This window comes from Podarcis gaigeae (genome assembly GCF_964106915.1).
Source record: "Podarcis gaigeae genome assembly, chromosome: 4".
Classification (NCBI taxonomy): Eukaryota; Metazoa; Chordata; class Lepidosauria; order Squamata; family Lacertidae; genus Podarcis; species Podarcis gaigeae.
The window spans coordinates 49440809-49461148 of record NC_139677.1 but is presented as its reverse complement, the minus strand read 5'-3'; the positions used below and the strand labels follow the sequence as shown (position 1 = coordinate 49461148).

The 20340-nt window shown below is 43.4% G+C and overlaps 2 long non-coding RNA genes across 2 annotated transcripts in view; one reads left to right on the top strand and one right to left on the bottom strand.

The window, feature by feature from the left end:
• The window catches only part of LOC310842550, a 47953-nt gene that overhangs the window by 6817 nt on the left and 20796 nt on the right, over nucleotides 1-20340 (top strand). The window lies entirely within an intron of this gene.
• LOC310842546 overlaps nucleotides 1-20340 on the bottom strand; it is a 51807-nt gene that overhangs the window by 23486 nt on the left and 7981 nt on the right. The window lies entirely within an intron of this gene.

Below are 20340 nucleotides of genomic sequence, written 5' to 3'. Positions count from 1 at the left end.
CTTCAGGAATTCCTCTTGGCCCGCTTCCAAGCGACGCCTCGCACTCACCTCCCTCCCTGAGCCCATCCCATCTTGATAAGGGCGTTCGTCGTCTCCCTCTCTTTTCCCTTCAGAATCTGAAGGTGAAAGCTCATGGAAAGAGGAAGAGGAAGAAAGCGCAGCTCGGGCTAATTATATATCGCTTGCAAAAGTGGCTTCCCTTGGCTGCCTCGCGCGTTTGGCTGCCATAGCCAGCGAGCCCGGCCGCTCCTGCCCCTCCCGCCTTCGTCGCCACCGAAAGGCAGCTCGCTGTCCTGTATTTCAAATGACTAAGCTCAGGGGGGCGGGCGAATAAACGCGGAGAGGACAGAGACATAGCACCAGGCTTTCCTTTCGCTTATACAAGCATAGGATCGACCTACAACCTCTAAATGCCCTAGGACGTGCTTTTCTCGGTAAACGTGCTTAGGATCGGATCACACAAACCTGAGCTTAGGCGTGTTGACTCGGAAGTAAGCGCTAAACGACCCACTAATTTCTATCGCTTTTATAGTAACAGTGCTTGGCATTGACTTCTAGAGTGTTCAGACAGCTTCCTATGCAACCATAGAACCCAACTCTTAGGGACCGATGTAAAATATTTGAGCCCCATTCCCCAAGTTGATGGGCATTGCCATTCAAATGGTGTGCGTGCGCGGTGTCTTGTGATGTGGGGCGGGCATTACCTTCTCCCCCTAATATTTTATTCAAGTTGACACCCCTGGATGCAGACTTATGCGGTCGGTCGGTATTCTGAACCGCCCGGCCCCCGGCCTAGTAGACAGTGGGCTTGATGCTAAAAGACGGTGGGCTTAGTAGCCAAGGCGACACTTGAACCCGGGACTCCCCGGTCGGTGCGTTGCCCTCTCAGCCTCTCCATTGCACTAGCGCTTGTTTTCCTTGGCCGTAGGGGTCAAGCAGCTTTCCGGCCCGATCCCACGGTGCTCATTGTACTTCCTCCTAGGGAGGCTCAGGCCTCAGCAGCCTTGCCGAAAATGGAAGCAGCGAGGGCTCCGGACTTGGATCGGATTTCACCGCGGGAGAAGGCGCCGGGCGGGGCGGGAGTGTAGCTTTCGCGCATTTTCCAGCCCAAGTGCCGGCGGGGATCATTAGCTGCGAATGGACAAGCGCTGCCTGCCTCCTGGCGCCCTATCAGTCAGCCCCGCGTGCTGCGCGCGAGAGAGCCGAGGGCTGTTGCCTGTCGGCGCGAGACCTTAGGGGAAAAGAGCAGAGACAGCTCGGCTCGCTGTGCACGAGGCGAGGGCGGCGGGTGGGAAGGGGCGAGATGGGTGGGGAGAACCCTTGCGTTGTATGGAGCAAGAGGGGATGTACGGAGGTGTACTGCGGAAGAGGCTGCTGCCGTCGCCGCCGCCTTTCCTTTCTGCGCAAAGGGAGAGCGGGTCTCTTACAGCCGCCGCGTTTCTTTGGGCACTGCTTACGAGCGCCGAGAAAGAGCCCTGTGTCATCCTCAGCAGAGCAGAACAGACAGTGCTGGCTAAGAGAAAAATGACTCGCGGTGCCCTTGTTGCGCCCAAAGTTATTGCTCTTGTGAGCCACGGACGCGTCTGGTGCCGGAGCGGTATAAATAGCTGGAGTGGGAGAGGGAGAGGATGCGAAGACCAGGTGTGCAATGTCACTGAACAGATTGCAAGCAACGGTTGATCCCTTGTCAGATGTTGCTGCCAATTACCAGGAGAGAGATGACAGAGAGCCGAGCAGCCTTTGGATAAAGGAGCGAAAGGAAAGGAGGAGAAGGAGAAGGGCGGGAGGGGGACACCCACCAACTTTGGGGCGGGGAGGCTTAAGTCGAATACTAGATCATCACGGCTGACGATGCGTTTGTGAACAAAGATATCGGAAAGCAAGGCTTGCGGGGATGGCTGGTGTTAACACCAAGTCCAAGCAGGCGCAGATGGAAATAAGATTTAATTTAAAATCAATGGGGCTTATTTCCATATATGCCAGTTTAGTGCCTGCCTCCTGCGAGATGGAAAAAAAGTGGCTTCTTGGCTTCAGTGGGGCTTCACTGTGGGATATTCCGGTCCCATCCAAGTTCAAACACTAAGCCCAGGTTTTCAGCTAGACTTTATCTTTTATCCCAACTTACTTTCCAAGGCTGTTATGAGGCTAAAGTGCTGCTCAGAATTTCCTGGAGGAAGAGTCAGAAGCCTGAGGATGCAGTTGCCAGTATGCTCAGTGGGTTTTTACTTCTGAGTAAGAATGCATAAGATAAGATGGGACCAGAATATCTTATTTGGAATTTTGGGGGAATACGCGTCATTAAACTAGGTGGGATTTTCTTCTTAGTAAATATACATAGGACCTGGCTATAAATTGAAGTTTAGCTAGTTTAAATGCTGCACATTGCTGCAAAAAGCAGAGATTTTAAAGCACAGTGCAGGAATACTGTTCCAACATGGCAGTAACATTTGGGCAATACAGTACAAACCAGGTTGTTTAGGAAAGTGACTAGGGTCTCTTCCTTTGGAATTTTTCATGGCCTCCTAAAGAAGAGGAGGGGAGTCCTCTTAATCTTTCTGTTGGTAGTAGAAAGATAAATCATCCAGTAGCACCTTACAGATGAGCTGGTTTATCTGGAGGTCTGGTTTTGTTAGGCCCAATCCTATCTCCCCAGGCAGCTGGTGGTAAACTGAGAAAAGGGTGTGTTCCAGTTACATACATAGACTGAAAAATTAAGGTGTGCATGTGTGCTGCTGCTGCTATAGCTATACCTTTACTTTGATTATTCTGGCAAGATGCTGAAACTTTCCACAATACTGAAAAGGAGTTACAACTGCAGATTCTGATGTGATAAAATGCATACTCAGTAGCAGCCTGTCTCAAGGCTGAATTGCAGATGTATGAATGTAGGTCGTATCACACCATATTGTTCAATAGGAATGAACTGTCTCATTGCAATTATTTGGTTTTAAATTCTGTCACGAGTAATATGAAACCCCTTTCTTGTAGATGTTTGATAATTTGTGCCTATTTCAGATATACAAATTATCACCTGATGTTTTCAGCCATCAAAAGTGATGACCATGTGTCTGTGAATTTCCTTTTTCTTGAACCCCGAGACAACTCATTGATTAGACAATTGGCAAATCTCTCATGCACACAAGACAAGCTACTTTTTGAAGTGAGAGAACCACCTGTAATGTTTATTCAGTGCCTAAATAATTTAAGCAAAGTCATACAATTAACTCCAATCTTGAAGTTTCCCATTCACTTTGTCCTTCGGAATCCTTCGGTTTAATAGGAGAACTCAAAGATTTATTGACCATCCACAGCAGGCTCTGGTATTTTTAACTGAGAAGAGAGGGGCTGGGAAAGCCTTTGTTTGGTATTCAGCAAAAAATGCACTCCACAAGGCCTAAGTACATTGTGCTTATCCTAAGCTCACAGGGATGGACCAGAAAGCCTTGATTGTTCAGGCTGAAGTGAAAGCATTCCTGCTTAGGACTCCTTTCTCTAATATGGAATCAGAGTAAAACATATAGGAAAAGTAATATCATTCTCATGCCACGTATTGCATTGTAATAAGTAGTATGAAAGAGCATACAAAAGGACATATATTTTAACTACATCCATTTCTAGTGATGGCTTTTGAGTTCTTCGGAGCTCTTTGTCTGGTTTATTTGGGGATGAGAGGAGATTCTCAGTTGTATCCAGATTAAGGATGCTTACTAATAAAAATATTTAGTATACGATCCTAATTCATATGCCGATTTGGCAGAAAATGAGCCTTACTTTCAAGGACACTTGCTTTGCATTCACAAAACATTCTCCATATGAAATAAAATTTAATAGATTAGCAGAAGGTTAAAAACTATGGCAACAATTTGGGAAATCAAATTTTACTTGAGAGTACTTTTCTGCCAGTAGAAAGTAACCCACCTTGCATGATTCCCTGATCAGGGCAACTAGCTGTATTTACTAGCAATACAGCTACTAATAATATTTACATAAGAAAACGTGACATTTGTAACTATTGTTCTGCATTACTACACTGTTCACCATACAAAGAAAACTCCTTGGTTTCCTGAGCTGTACCACAGTTGTGCAACACCCTCCATCGCAAAGTACTAGAAAACCAAAGTTTCAGTTCACACGCTCCCTAACCCATGCTTCTGTAGTATTGCTGACCATATTAAATCCTCAGTGACCAATGAAACAAATAAACCATACATAAGAGATGCACAAGTGGATCATTCACAACTGCAGGAGCTTTCTGCAGATAACTGGGAAATCAACCATGAAGTCATCATCAAAAACCAGCCCCCACCCTGGCGTGTCTCTTTTGAAACTGACTGACTTTTCAAATGCAATCACTAATACAGAATGGGTGGGTCTAGCATTAGGAGTGGGGGGGGGGGAGTCTTAAATCCTATTGCGTATGTACAAGCCCTTGGGCATACCTAAAGTAGCACTTTGGATCCCAGCCAGAGTGAAAGCATCAAACTCTCTCTAAATCCAAAGATGAATATTACATGGTTAGAATCAGAGGAAGAGTTTTCAGGTTTCAAGGGTACAAGAGCTACTTATTTTGGACCATGTTAGTGGGGAAATCGACAGGCATCTTGCGCAGTGCCAAGGCCCGTCCCTTCAACCATAGCTATATGATCAGTATAATGACATTTGAACTTGTATCCAGTATCCTGACATGTTTTGCTAGATATGGGAACATTTTTTATAGATGTGAAAAAGAATGAGTGGAGGACTAATCCTCAGAGAGAGAAATAAATAGCAGATCTGGCATCATGTTGAAGTGTTCTTTATCTCTGAAATATAAATGAGCCATATGTGAATTTGGGTGACCGTACACCAAATGCAAACATTCAAGAGGGTGGTGAGAATATCACCATTACTTTCTACTGGTAAAATGTAAGGCAGGGCAACAGGGATGTGGTCCTCACAGATGCTATAGCCTCTCAGATGCTACAGCCCAGCAGATTACCATAAATACAACTGCTGGAGCCTTCCCACCAACTCTACATTGTTCCTTCCTTGCCCCTCCCCTGCTGAATCAGAGTTGGGGGGAAATGCTTTCTCTTGTAGCCAGCCAGCCAGTTCTCCATATGGAAAACAGACTTGTCTGCAAACCATGCTAAGTTCCCACCTATACAGTGGTACCTCAGGTTAAGAACTTAATTCATTCCGGGGGTCCATTCTTAACCTGAAACTGTTCTTAACCTGAAGAACCACTTTAGCTAATGGGGCCTCCCGCTGCTGCTGCGCTACCAGAGCACAATTTCTGTTCTCATCCTGAAGCAAAGTTCTTAACCCAAGGTAATATTTCTGGGTTAGCGGAGTCTGTAACCTGAAGTGTCTGTAACCTGAAGCATATGTAACCCGAGGTACCACTGTACTCACTCAGTGGGTGTACAAATTTGCAATGCCATTATGAAGTCATGGCTTTTGAATATGATGAAAAGAGTGATACATAAACCCCATTCATGCATTACATGGATGTAGGGTGTGAATCTATCTATTGGAGAAGCAGTAGGGCTCTGCTTCTGGCCCCGCCCATACGTCACATTCCTGGGCTAGCCCTGGCTTCAATGTCCACATACTGAGTGTGGAGATGCATGTTGAACACATGAGCACGGCTAGGTCAGGCACTCAACAGGTTTTGAATATGCACAAATAATAAGCAGGTAGCAACGATCAGAAAATGGCATTGGCCAAATTAAGTTATTTGAAATGAAAAAAACATATTAATGCTACAGTTGTGCAAGCTGCTGTCTCTGTACTGTTTGACAGACCTGCTTTCAGCTGTTATGGTCCCATGCACGGAAGACTAGCCCTTCATTTAATGTTTAAAGCAGGACTGCCATGTTCTGTATACTATTTGTACATGGTGTGAACCCAGTACTCAATTTACTGAGGGCAGGGATGATGCCCACCAGAGTTTCTGCCCCCTTTATCTTTTATGATGGCCACTTTAACTACTGTTTTTGGAAGGCTTTGGGGACATTTTTTTTTTTTTGCTAAAATTCAGTGGAACCAGGAAGGGGACCTTATTTGTTTCATTAAGGTCTCCTATGTTTCCCCCTGTAATTCAAGTTCCAGGTCAGCCTGCTTATTAGACAGCACTGCACTGGCACTTCTGTTCCGGAGTAAATAATCACCATGAAAAAGGGTCAGAGGCTGATAAACAACACAGAGACATATAATCATTGGGGACAGAAGTTAACCCTTATCTGTTTATGGGTCTGAGAATTATATCTGGGAAGTATATCAGTGGGAAGAGTGTTAGTTTTCAGAATACAATACAGTATTAAAATATTTTCTAGCCACCATGAGTGGTGGAAACACTTGCACTCTTTGGGCCACATTGCTCAGAATGCTTCACTTGGAGAAGGAACCCCTTTCTCCAGAGCAAGAATGGGGTTTGTGAGAACACACTGGCACTTCTTCTGCTAGGATGCAAAACAGTGTTAATTCTGGGAGGCCCAGTTCCTTCCTCTGTTCTCTTGGGATTAGTGTTCAGATTATTTAGTTTATCAGGTATATGTACAGCAGTTGCAGAATCCACAGCCCAGTTTCACTCCTTCTTCTGAGATGAAGGATAAAGATGGCACCCCTCCCCAATTCACATGCAGAAGTCAACTAGATTGGCTGTTGAATATTACTACAGTGCTGGCAGTGTTGCACCTTAGGTAGCAGGCTAATTTAGGGTGGCCAGAACAGGCTATATAACATACACAGCTCTGTCCGCCAAGAGACTGAACTGCCCAGAGGGCTCTTATGAACAGACAGGGGGCTGCCACTGCTGCCCCAACATCTGCCACCTAAAGCAGTTGCCTCATTTTGGCAGGGCTGCCCCTGCTTATACACACAATGTTGCCTAGCCTCCTGAAAAGTACAGTGCACAACATAAAGTATTATTGGTCTCTTTTTTGTTTTCTAAAAATTGTTAAAGCGATAGCTCGGGAATAGTATAGTAGATGGTCACAACCCTGAGTGTTGTTCATGCATGCTGCTGGAACAGGAGTGAAATTTAAGTGAATTGTTGTTTTCTCTCAGCTGAAGAATTACCAGTGTGTCATGCTGCAGGATTTCACTGCTACTGGCACCAATCTCCTGCATTTAAATGTCATGGCTGCTGGATAAATGCTGTGTTTGCCTTTTGTGAACTGTGAATTTCTTTTTAAACATGCCTGAATTTATTTGGCACTTAGCCTGCATGCTAAAGAGGCAATTCGCTTGACTTCAGAAGTCATATATTGGCCCTGCATTGCTTATTTCAGGGGTAGGCAAACTAAGGCCCGGTGGCCAGATCCGGCCCAATCACCTTCTAAATCTGGCTCGCAGATGGTCCATGAATCAGCGTGTTTTTACATGAGTAGAATGTGTCCTTTTATTTAAAATGCATCTCTGGGTTATTTGTGGGGCAAAGGAATTCATCCATCCCCCCCCCAAAAAAAAAATATAGTCCGGCCCACCACATGGTCTGAGGGACAGTGGACTGGCCCAGGCTGAAAAAGGTTGCTGGCCCTTGGCTTATTTCATTGGATGTTACAGAATTTATCATATCAATGTTCCTAAAAGAGGCTGCTTTTCAACTTTTAATTTTAAGGAACACAAGGACTGGTCCTTGCACCTTAAATTCCCTATGTCCCCCCACTCTAGGCTGAAGTGCAAAATGAATCTCTTTTCCTTCCATAGTGCACTGCAACAAGGAAAATGCCTTGTGCAAAATCCATTCTTCACAACAGCAGGGTCCACCACATGTCATGAGAAATCCTGCAGAGCTTGATAAACCAGCTTTGCAGCAACTAGCGATGAAGGTTTCAGCCCTACCAAACCACGTAACCCAGGCAGTGTCTTGTTTGTTCCATGATCTCATTATGCATACATTTATGATTCATCTAGTTTGAATGTGTACATTAGTGGCCTATAATAATAGATGAGCCATAAAAAAGCAGTATTGAATTGATAACACACCTGCATTTCTAGAATGAATATTTTTCTAAAGAAGTATCATAGTGATGAAAACTGTGAAGTCAAACTATTGATATGACAGAGTCTGGGAATTCTGACAATATAAATGTCAAAAATGTTGAGAAAATAGTTTTCTGTAGATTTAGAAAACCAACAGGGTGAAACTTTATTTTGCTGTTAATCCGCTACTGTTCCTGAGCATATGCATCAGATGTTGGCTAAAACCTACTATACTGCTAGAGAAGCTCTATGATCTTGGTTACAGGATTTGACCTGGACTTGGGAGAGCCAAGCTCAAACCCTTGCTCAACCATGGATGACATTGGGAGCCAGCTACTATGTTTCTTCCTAACCTAATTTACAGGATAAAATGGGACTTGGAAGACTATGTACACAGATGAAAACATAATAATAAGTACATACATCTTTCATTTTGCATAACACAGCTCATTTCTGATACCCAATTAAATTACTGATAATGCCCTGTGATCCAGGAATGGAGATTTGCTTTCAGAACCAGGTTTCTGCATGCACAGCCAGTACAGATGGAGATGTGAATCTAGATGTGTATCTGCATATGCCATGGTAGAGACACATCTCTATGTGCTGAGGGACAAATGGGGTCAGAACAAACGGGCAGTTGGAGGTGATAAGATGTATCCACTGTTTATTGTTATTGCTGTTTCTTGTTAGTTGTTAGCTCTAAAAATAGAAAAGCCTGTTTGGTCTCTAGATAAACGACCAGGAGAGTTACACGCCATACATAGGGGCCTGTTAAAATGTCTGAAAGGATCTTTTAATGCAGATGAGGATGCGCATCCCTATCCGGACCTCCTGGTATGCCCCACAGAGGAACTTACGGTCTTCAAATAAAAACACCTTGAAGGTCCCAAGCCACAGAGAGGTTAGGCTGGCCTCAACTAGAGCCAGGGCTTTTTCGGCTGTGGCTCCAACCTGGTGGAACGCTCTGTCACAAGAGACAAGGGCCCTGCAGGACTTGACATCTTTCCGCAGGGCCTGCAAGACAGAGCTGTTCCACCTGGCCTTTGGTCAGGGCGCAGCCTGACTCCCTCCTTTGGCAATCTTTACAAGACTTTATGGTTGCCATTAATTTTGATTTTAATTCATTTTTATAATGTTTTATAATGTTGTACTGTTTTAGTGTTGTTAGCCGCCCTGAGCCCGGCTTCGGCTGGGGAGGGCGGGATATAAATAAAATTTATTATTATTATTATTATTATTATTAGTTGTTGCAAGTGACTGACTGTACATGACTAGAGCTGGATCTTGGTTATTCAAAGATGAGCAGAAAGGGAGCAGAAATACAAGGCTATGTTCAGGGCTGTTAATATTTTGAGGTAATAAATATATATCAAAAAAGAATTGAGCATGATTTTAGGGGGAAATATAAACGTATTCAGTTTACATATTATGGTCTGAAATCCGAATCTGCAGACTTATGACAGGCGGAACTTTTGAGAAGGGGGAATAAACGAGGGAGCAGTTTGTGTTTACCAAATATCGTCATATAGAATTGCATGCCAATGGCGGGGAGATGGCGGCAATCTTCCTTCTTCCAGTTAGAGCTCAAAGTCAGAGGAAGTGCCTGCCTATTATAAGAACATGATGTCGCTAGATGACAGAACAGTGGATTATGACTTCCCAGAGACCCACATTTTTTCTTATATGAAGGGAGTGGGGCCTGGGAACAGATGGCCACACAGGCAGACAAGCACCACCCTCCAATACTAGATTGTGGCAATTTTCTGCACTGCACTTCTTCAAGCTATGGGAGTGGAGATTCTTATTTCTAATTTTGAAGCTATAAGCTTCAATAAGGAGTTCTAACTAATGGATGCCCAGACAATGGAAAGTCCTGAATAAAGATGTCTAGAAAGTCTGACTGCATCATGAGGAACAAATAACACAAAAAATCCATTAGAAGTTGACCAATTTTATCCTCAAAATGTATAGCCAGTTGGGCAAAGAATGCCCTTGAACGTCCCAAAGATCTCACACCCATGGTGGGAGTCATCCAAAATAACCCCATGGATTGGCTGCTAGAGGATGCAATGGAAGCTACAAAATGAACTGCACAATGAGGCTTCTTGCATAGTCCACACTGTCATATGGTAGGCATGATTATATGCCCAAACCAGTGTTTGTTGGGTTTCAGAGTGAGACTTGTGCCAGTTGCACTCTAGCCTTTGTCCAACTTGCTTCATAGCCTGAAGCTCTCCAGAGTACCAAGGAGCCACTCTGGCTCTACAAGATGGGAGAGTGAGTGATTGTGTCAACCACCCATTACATACTGCTATCCCATAGCAAAACCAGAGCTCTAACAGGATCATCAGCTTTATCCATCAAAGCATTTGGGAACCCCTCAGGTTCCATCAGCCTCTGAGAGTGGGCAATGTAAATGGGTCCACTACCCTTAGAGAGGGAGATTGCTGCTATTAGTTCAAACTTCATCAGGTAATGACCCAAAATTGACAAGAGAGTGCAAGAGAGTCATGTGGAAAGAAAACCTAAACATGACCCCCCTCTGTCAAAACAAGTAGCATGTACTGCTTTATATTTCTTTTTAATAGTACAACTCTCATAATTCTGGGCTTCGCTATCTGCGTCATAAGATGTGTACATTGTATAATTTCTTACATTAATGTTTTAACTCAGTAGATAACCTCCCAATGATCTCATTAGGCACTGGATCTTAATATCTTATAAGCATGCAAGACTAAGGCCATCTCCCTTCCCTCCCTGGCATGGCACCTCTTTAAGCAAGAAAAAATGTGCTGTGCAATAAGCCAATCATAACACAGCTCTAAAGAAAGTTTAAGCTGTAGCCAATCAATGGTCTGCCCATTTAGATTCTGCACATTGATGTGCACCAGGAAGCAGCCAACACACAACATTCGGGATTTGTGCTGGTGCAAACATTTCTCCAAAAGTACTTTCCCTGTTTCAGGAAACTGGCACAAGATCAACCCAGCACAGGGTATCCCCAAGGCCAATTTCAGATTGTGTAAATTTGGAGGACAAGGTGCCAGATGGCAATTGACTGGTGGCTAATAGTCTGAATCACAAAGGAATGAGTATTTGGATGCATGCCATTTTAATCTTCCACTGTAAGTGGATGGTGAATCATATCCCCAGCTCACCTCAGATTTTTAAGAGGCAATTTTGTTGCCCATCTACCACTTGATAGGTCACTGGATTCACAGATCATGCAATAGGTCCCCTGAATCACACTGTCGGGACCATCTATTGTCAGTTGCAATAAACAGTTAACTTTTCTATCAGCTGCTCTGTGCTAAGTCTTGCAACATCATGAAAACATTAGTTCTCTAGACATACTGTAGTTTATCAGATCAGATGAGATTTGATCTTTGGAAGTGACCCCCCCCAAAAAAAATTCTTCTTTTTTGCTCTCCACAATACTTTGTTCAAAAATGTATGTGGGGGAATTTAATATATGAATCTCTGTGGACCCACATGTGTAGGTGAACAACCAAAGAAAATAGCTGGGTTCCTGGATTCAAAACATGGGGCTTTGCACACTCTCCTGCGGGGAGAGAGCCCCAGTAGCAGAGTTTAACTCACAAAGTTTAATGCACAAAAGTTAAGTAGCAGTATAGCATCAGGAATACAGGTTATTAAACCTTTTTATCCTACTCAGATGCACACAGCACCTGACCTCTTTCCACGTCTCTTGCAATGAGCAGACCACACATTGTTAAGTACATTTAAAAAGCTTTACTTACAGATTCACAGTCTCAGTCTTGCATGATTCCATGCAGCATCAAGGATAATACAGGCAAAATACGCTTGGGTAGAAAATAACAGAATATAGTTCCAAACATGTGCTGTAAGTTCAGGAGAAAGCTTACACATGTCCTCTTTCACTGGTTACATAATGGAGAGAGAGAGAGAGAGAGAGAGAGAGAGAGAGAGAGAGAGAGAGGGGAAGAAGAAATGCTTCACTTCCTTCCTTTCCAGAAGAAAGGGGGCATGACCTGAGTCTATCTAGCAATACAATTCTGTGGTCCCCTTCATGCACTATGCTTGCTAGCTGTATTTGACTGCAGCCTCCCACAATGTATTCCCACATAGACACAAACAAGCAGTCACATGGTGTCAAGTCAAAACAAAAAAATTCCTTCCAGTAGCACCTTAAAGACCAACTAAGTTAGTTCTTGGTATGAGCTTTTGTGTGCATGCACACTTCTTCAGATACACAAGTGTAATCTTATAGGCAGGTCACTTTAACAATGAGAATCAATCCTACACAGAGTTTAAACAATCTGAAGCTTTTGGGGCAAATAAAGTTCAGGTATTTAAGCTCAGGTACTCATTGCTAAAGCACACCACTTCTGTCATGACTGGGTAAAAGGGGAAAGTTTTCAATGCATTACAGATGTTTAAGGCAAATTAAATGGGCAAAAAACCCAGCTAGGTCTCAGAGCCTTGTAAATCATTCCTACTGCTTCTGATAAATACTCTTAAATGTTTCCAGTCATACCTCTCACTGTAGGAGATATGCAGCAGACAATAAACCCATGCCAGAGGTGCTAGATTCCTTCTTGTACTTCCTTCTTTGCAGCTACTGACCATGTATGTTGTATAAACCTGGAATATATATTTTCCAGGTTCACACAACATACATGTGTGACATAGAAACCATTGATATCTATTTGTTAGTTACTCTGGGTAGGGTTTTTTTGGGGTTTTTTAAAGTGTAAGGATAATATATACACCTCATACAGATCTATTCTATACCTAAATTATGCAGGACTGGGAAATATAACCACCCACATACAAAGACAACCAATGAACTCATGAAGATGGGAAACACCTGCAGTACACATACCACACGACAGTGGAACCTCGGGTTATGTACCGTCTTCCTTATGAACACTTTGGGTAACGAGCTCCGCTAACCTGGAAGTAGATGTTGTGAACTTTGCCCTGGGATGTGAGTGGAGGTCTTGTGCCGGCGGCGCAGTGGCAGCGGGAAGCCCCATTAGCGAAAGCATGCCTCATGTTAAGAACAGTTTGGGGTTAAGAACGGACCTCCAGAATGAATTAAGTTCGTAACCGGAGGTACCACTGTATACGCAAGATATGATGCCACAGCACCCTCACTTTATCAGCCCCCACGACACAGCTAGCAATGGGCTTTCTACTGCCAGTCCCCAGGCGTTCCTCCAAGTCAGGGGCTTTAGAACCCCTTATGTTATTTGTTACTACAGTGGAGCACAGCATATCCTAAGAGAAGTCACAAAACACAGCACTCACACAGCTCCCTGGACAAGGGGCTTGAATGGAACTCACACAGAGAAAGAAGACACATGCAACCCTTCTTGGCATAAGGGTTCAAGATCCACCTGGGAAGGGAAAGGTCTTTTTTAACAAACAGGTGAAAGCAGAGACCAGGACATGCAACAAGGGTAGATACACACAGACAGCAACAGCCTGCTGTGGTTCATGGTACACCAGTTGGGAAGCAGGAGATAGGAGTTCAATACTTCCAATCATATTTCCCATGCTGAGGAGGGGAGAATTATGTTATGGGCAAAAAAGAGGGAACACCTCGGACTCAAATTCACGCTGGAAATACCATAGAGCAGCTCCCCGCTTTTCTACTTAACGGGGTTTGTATACCAGTTAATCATCTAAGCCTGAAGTGGAAAGCTTTTGGCCCTCCAGATGTTACTGAACTACACCTTCCATCAGCCTCAGCAAGCATGGACAATGGTCAAGGTTTATGGGAGCTGTAGTTCAGCCACACCTGGATCCACTAAGATCCCCATACCTGCTCAAATTGGTTTATATAAAATATACATTAAATATACTGATAAAAACCAAACATTAAGAACAAGCTGACCATAAAAATATATATTATATAAGTAAGATCAGTAGTGTTAAAAATATCTGTGATAAAATACAATTACGTATTAAAATGCTTGTCAAGTGTACATGTCTGGGTAGGCTCGCCTAAAAAAATTGTTTTTCTGCAGGTGCCAAAAATACACAGCAAAGACACTCACCTAATATCAAATGGTCCTTGAATTCCAGAGTCTAGGTCCTACCACACTGAAAGATTGGCTCCTTGCATGTGTAGAATAAAAATTATGAGTCATTTGTAAAAAGATCTGCACTTGTTCTGCAGATCAAGGAAATCAAATGCCCACATATGGAGTATGATAATCTTACCACTCAGTCACAGCAGCAGAAAGCAATCAGGTGCACCACGGGGTATGAGAAAATAAGAAGAGACCTGTTGGATCAGGCCAAAGGCCCATCTAGTCTAGCATCCTGTTCTCACAAGAATCTGGACAACCAGATTCTTTCCATTAGATCCCCCCATTCAGCATGTATGGCATAAGGCCAGAGAAGTATATTCCCATGTCACATGCCTAATAGTTGAGTTATGGTCTCGCTGTGTGGGGCTTATATACCAATTGTGGTGTCCTGTGATGGGGTGTTGAGTTATACCATATCCTGTGTTCTGTCACTGAGGTGTGGGCAGTGTGGTCATCAGTGCAAGGGAAGTTATTTTTACATGCGCCGCTCCTACTCAGATCAATGGAAGAGTGAAGTTTTGTCACCAATGGGGGCATGGCCATGGATTGAGAGAATAGGATCTGGTGCAAGTGTGTTCCTTTCTTGTGCATTTCAGCCAAAGACTGCCCCCCGTTTCAGCTATTCTGCTGTTGTTTTTCTGAAGCTTCACAAATCTGAAAGCCTCTCAGCCAGTATAACACCAGTATAGTATTGCACCCCAAATGAATAAAAATAAATAAATAATGAATGTATGAAGATGTCTAGCAAGGTAGTTGTGTTTGTTGCGGCAAAAACATCAAGAGAGACTTGTGGCACCTTAAAGACAAATAGATCATGCCACAATAAGACTAACAATAATAAAACTAACAGCTTAAGCCACAATAAATCTGTTAATCTTTAACATGTCACAAGATTCTTTGTTGAATGAAAAGGGTCTCAGTATGGGTGCTTTCTCAATAATAGTGAGATACTACCATTCTTCATCAGCTTGGTTTTAATATTTCCTTTCCTTAGTTTTCCCCAGAAGTGGTGTCATCCCTGGGAGTGTTTCAGTTTTGTCTCCCACCAGTAAACGCCAGATTGCTCTGCCTTCCTCTCCCTGGGAAGTAACAGAAACAGCAAGCATGCTCTCTATCTCCAATTCAATATTTATTTAAATTTGTATCTCACCTAGAAGGCTCAAGCAGAAAATAATTTGTTTGAAAACAAATGAAATGTACAATTGCTGTTGGCATCCATAACTTTTACCAACTTTGATTGAGCGTACACCTTTTGGAGACAAGATGATTGGACCGTAGTTAGTCAACTCTAGTAATATACAGGCTAGATTATTGTAATGCTGCCTCTGAAACACATCTAGAAAGTTCTACTGTCACAGCCAACTGCACAGTGCACATGGTATGTTAAAATATATTCACTGTCTCCCAGTTAATTTCCAAGTTCAGTTCAAAGTTCTAGTTTTGGCCTTCAAAGTCGTCAATGGTGTGGCGATGGGGTATAACAATGGTTTTTCTTCTTGTATTTGAACCTGCCAGCCAGCAAAATAATGCGTAGAAATCATTTCCCCACCTTCTGAAGTTGAATGGGAGAATAACGGAGATTTTTATTGGGTGACACTCAAGTTATGGAACCCACATTCAATGAACATCAACTCTTACCTATTAGGCACCAAGTAAAGTCCAGCCCGTTATCTGGGGTGTTTAGTGCTATATGTGATCGCTTAATGACCCTTTATCTACTGGATTTCTGTGTTTGGTTGGTGTAATTGCATTTATTATACTGTATTAGCTTTATTGTACTTTGTTATTATAAGTCACCTTGAGGCCTTTTACACCAACAGGTAGGACGGAAATAATATTAAATCCATGCATCCACCTATACAGTACAAACATACCCACGCCTAGTTAAAAGAAAACTTTAATGGCCAACAACTGTGGCCAGCAATTGTCAGTTTAAAACAAAAAGTAACACAGTGCTAGCGAGAGGTGGCTTTAAAGCTTTCCAATTGTCATTTAGCCAAAAAGCAAGTCTATATAATGTGTTTTGTGGTTAAAGTATGACGCACATGTAGCATTGTTAGGCAGAACAGAAGATGTGTTAGTCCATTGTTACAAAAACAAAGAGCTCTGTGGCACCTTGAAGGCCTACATAGCATTCTGGCATGTTTTCATATTCATGAGCCTATATTTCATAAGATCCTTTCCCTGGTGCCTTCCTCCACCCCCATATTATCTTTACTTCTTTCCTTCCACCTTCCTTGATGCACACACTCCAATTCGGGCTGCTCTTTGAAACAGCCACATTTTCGCCCTAGCTATTTGCTGGATCCTAGAATAAATATGTGCACTGTGATTTCTAGACAACTTCTGGATAGGCTCCACAGGCATTTCCAAGTTGGCTTGTGGGGGCTTTTGGCACTGTGTCCTATCATCACCTGCTAAATGCAACACAGCAGCCTACTTTCCTGGATCTAGTAAAATCATCCCAGTAGGCTGAGGCTTGGTTGCAGCAAGCAGTAACACAACTGCAAATGGCACCTAGCAACTGCCTCAACACTCCTTGTAAGTCTAAAGACTAGATGAAGAGGTTGGCTGCATGCCTGAGAAGAAAGTTGGAAGTAAATTTTCTCTGACTTCTTCCTACCTTGTCAATCAGAAAAGGAATAAGAGAATATCAGCAAACCAGTTGAATCAGCATTCAATCCATTTTAAAGCTACTGCAGAAACTTGTTAAGATGGCATGCTGGACTTAAGGTGGTCTGGTTCTGTCACATAACTCTTCAGCACATTTAGACAATAGCCCTGCTAAATTTAGTTAAATCATCAATAGCTTTATTGGATTGGATTACATCTATTAGTGATGCACTTGGAGGAATATGTTGTTGGCACCTGTCTGTCTCAAGAGACAATGGACTGCACTTCCAAGGGGGAAGTCAAACTACTGCATTAGTAGCACCGAAGTGACCTCCCCAAAGTGCAAGTTTAGGCAGTGTGTATGAAGGTCCTGGGCTGCCCAGACAACAAGACCCCACTCTCGGTCTCATGTAGTCCAAAGGAAAGCAGAGAAATACATTTGACACCAGCTTGGCTACAGCAGTTGCCAGAAGGAGGCATACAAGTTTGTGGTAGGCATGGCTGGATGCGTCATGAAAACATAGCTGACATTTCCTTCCGAGTTATCATGTTCAGGACCAGCACTACAATTAGGAAGAATGGGCCAGCGGCCTCAGGCAGCAGATGCTAGAGGGTGGGCAGGGAGTGGGTGGGAGGTGTTGGGGAATAGATGCAAGTATTGGTGTTGGGGACAGATGTGTGTGAGTCACGGAAGGCTTTCCTTCAGGTGTGATGGATGCTATCTGTTCCCAGTGTTGAAGTAAGATCTGATTTCCAGCTTGGTTTTCTTCTTTCTATATGTGGAATGGGGAGGGGTGCCATCTTGGTCTTTCCTCAGGTACTGGTGAAGGAAGGCAGGTGTGGGGGGGTCAGCTGTGAGGGCGGGTTACATCCCCGTGCCATCCCCAAGCCCACCACATGCTCGACGTGCGGGTGGCAGGCAGCTAGGGACACTCGCCACGCAGGCAGCTAGGAGCACCCCCCTACGCTCGCCGTGTGGGTGACTAGCCCTGCCCACACGCCACTCCAGGTGCCAGGGCAGGTAGCTCTGCCCCTGTCCTCAGGCAGCAGAATGCCCTTCTGAACATGTTTATGAACACATATTTATCTAGAACTATTTTGTCTCGTGTTTAGTCTCCGTGACATCAGTGGAAGGAGGCATACAAGGCATCATCCAACCATTTTAGGGACTCCACTCTAGATTTGTGTAGGGATTTCTCCTTAGCCTGTTCTTCTCTGAGGATATCCCACAAGGCAGCAGAGGTTTAAGATCAGAGTTTTCCTTCTCCTGGATGAGCTACTTTCCCAGGTTGATGAGCCCCATCTGCTCCTCATTTCCCTCTACAGCATGTGCAAAAAATAATAATAAAATCCTTCCAGTAGCACCTTAAAGACCAACTAAGTCAGTATCTGAAGAAGTGTGCATGCACACGAAAGCTCATACCAAGAACTGACTTAGTTGGTCTTTAAGGTGCTACTGGAAGGAATTTTTTTTTGTTTTGACTATGGCAGACCAACACGGCTACCTATCTGTAACTGGAACTATAGAAAGCATGTGCAAAAACCACCTTCTTGACCTTTGGACCCACTAGTGTTCTCCTCCTCTCAATCCATCAGAGCCTGTCTTTCCATGTAGGGAAAGTCCCTAACTTGCCAAGGATTTAACACCCATTGGCTACCTTCACCTGGTTTAGCCGGTCGAAGCCATGTCCCTGGGTGTAGCTGCTGTCCCATGCTTACAGCTTCTAGGAGCCACAGGTGAAAGCTGAATGCTGTGTGGGGACCAAAGGTACTACCCCTCCCCTAACACCCAATACATCCCCTGGAGGGGTATATCAACTAGATAACCTCAGCTGAAAACAAAAGCAGACTGTAAACCTCCTGTACTTTTTGCATATTAGTTGTGATAAAACTGAGGCTTGAAGAAGAGTGGGGAGAATGACACCTTTTGTATAAATCCTTTTTATCATTCAGCTATGGGGAACGTGGGAATGCATGGCATGAGAAACTAGTGTGATTCTGGGTTTTGGGGTTTTTTTATTAAAAAAAAAGGTTCAAGGGGCTCTGTACCTCACTTTACATGGCCAAAATACATTTTCCTGCTCCATAATGGAAAGGGATCATTTTGAGAAAGTTTTGATCAAAGGGGACAGCATCACAAATATTTGCATAATTGCAGCATTTCAAAGCTTAAGAAGCCAAGGCTGCTTAAGAAGCTGGGCATAAATCTAGGACTTCTGCCCATCTTAATATCTAGGGTAAGGATGTATATTTACTGACATGCTCCAAGACCTTCTTGGAGGCCAGAGAAGGGGGATTTGGAGATGTGGTAGTTACAAAAATAACCCAGGCCTCCTGTGACAAAAAGAATTAAAAATAGACTCGCTTAGCTAGCGGTTTCCAACTCTGGAGCACACACAGCCTTATGGTAACAACTCTGGTCATTAGGCAGTGAATGGCCTTGCCTGTAAGTAGAGAATTTTCAAGAAGGGAAAGGAAGGACTTTGCTGTCCTTAGGAGCATTGCCTTTCCTGAAAAAGCAGCTCTTTTTCTTGTTAATGAACTGGATGGAAAGTTAAACTATAAACAGGGCTGCAGGAGAAGAAAAGCCTCTAGGTCAAATATACAAGCTTTCCTGATGTCAGAAGGTATGGTAGGGGGGAAACCTGCAAGTTGCTGACTCTGGGGTCTTCTCATTTCAACAATACTATATTCCAAAGTAACAGATTTGAGGTGGTGATTTAGGGACAGCACAACTGGTTATCCTCCAGTAGCTGTCTCATACCACACTCACATTACACTGAATGATTAAATTCTTGCAAGTTCAGCTGATAGTTTTATGTTGTAGTTCACCTGGTTTGCAACAGTAATGCTATTTTTTGTAGTTCAAATGGTTTGAGATAAAAGGCCATACTGCATGCTTCTTTTGTTTCCTTTGTTTATAAGCCCCACTATGGTTAAATTCAGTGGCAATTCCTTCGGTTTGGTCAAAGTCTTTCCCTATGGAGTAAAGGACATGATGGGACCACTAATGTTTATTTTATTTAAGGATTCAATCCTAAACACACATATTAGGGGTTTCCCTTGGGGCTTACTCCTTCCTAGTAAGTGTGCTTCAGATCAAATAAGACAAAAAGCAGAATTCCAGAATGCCCTCTACTCTACGGGTAAAATTGTGGTGAAACTGGTGTCATTAACTGACAATGAACTGAACACAGGCAAGTTTTAATCCATGATATTTTAGCATGCATGCACACTGTATTTCCCATCAGCCCCTCAACCCAATTATGTAGGATAACTGTCACAAAACCAGCATGCTTAAGTCTAATTAATGCATTAAAGGGTTAAAAGCATAGAGCAAACTGTCCTGCCAGGCTCAGCTCACCTTTGGAGGGAGTAGGTATTCAAGCATTTGTTCCCCTCAGTCTACCTAACAAGCTCAATGTGTGAGGAAGTCTGAGCTAGTTGTCCAAGCTCATATTGGATGGCTTTCACAAGCCACTCTTGAGTTTGTATATAAATATTTCACCACTTGGGAACTAAACTAAGTTTTACTGTCTGTGCAACTGTGCATACTGATGTATGAAAAAGCACATGAACCTGACCTTTAGAGAGTTTGTAAGGAAACCATTTTTAACTTACTAAACATATGGTATTTTCCTATATTGGCAGAAGAGGAGACTATTTCGGAACT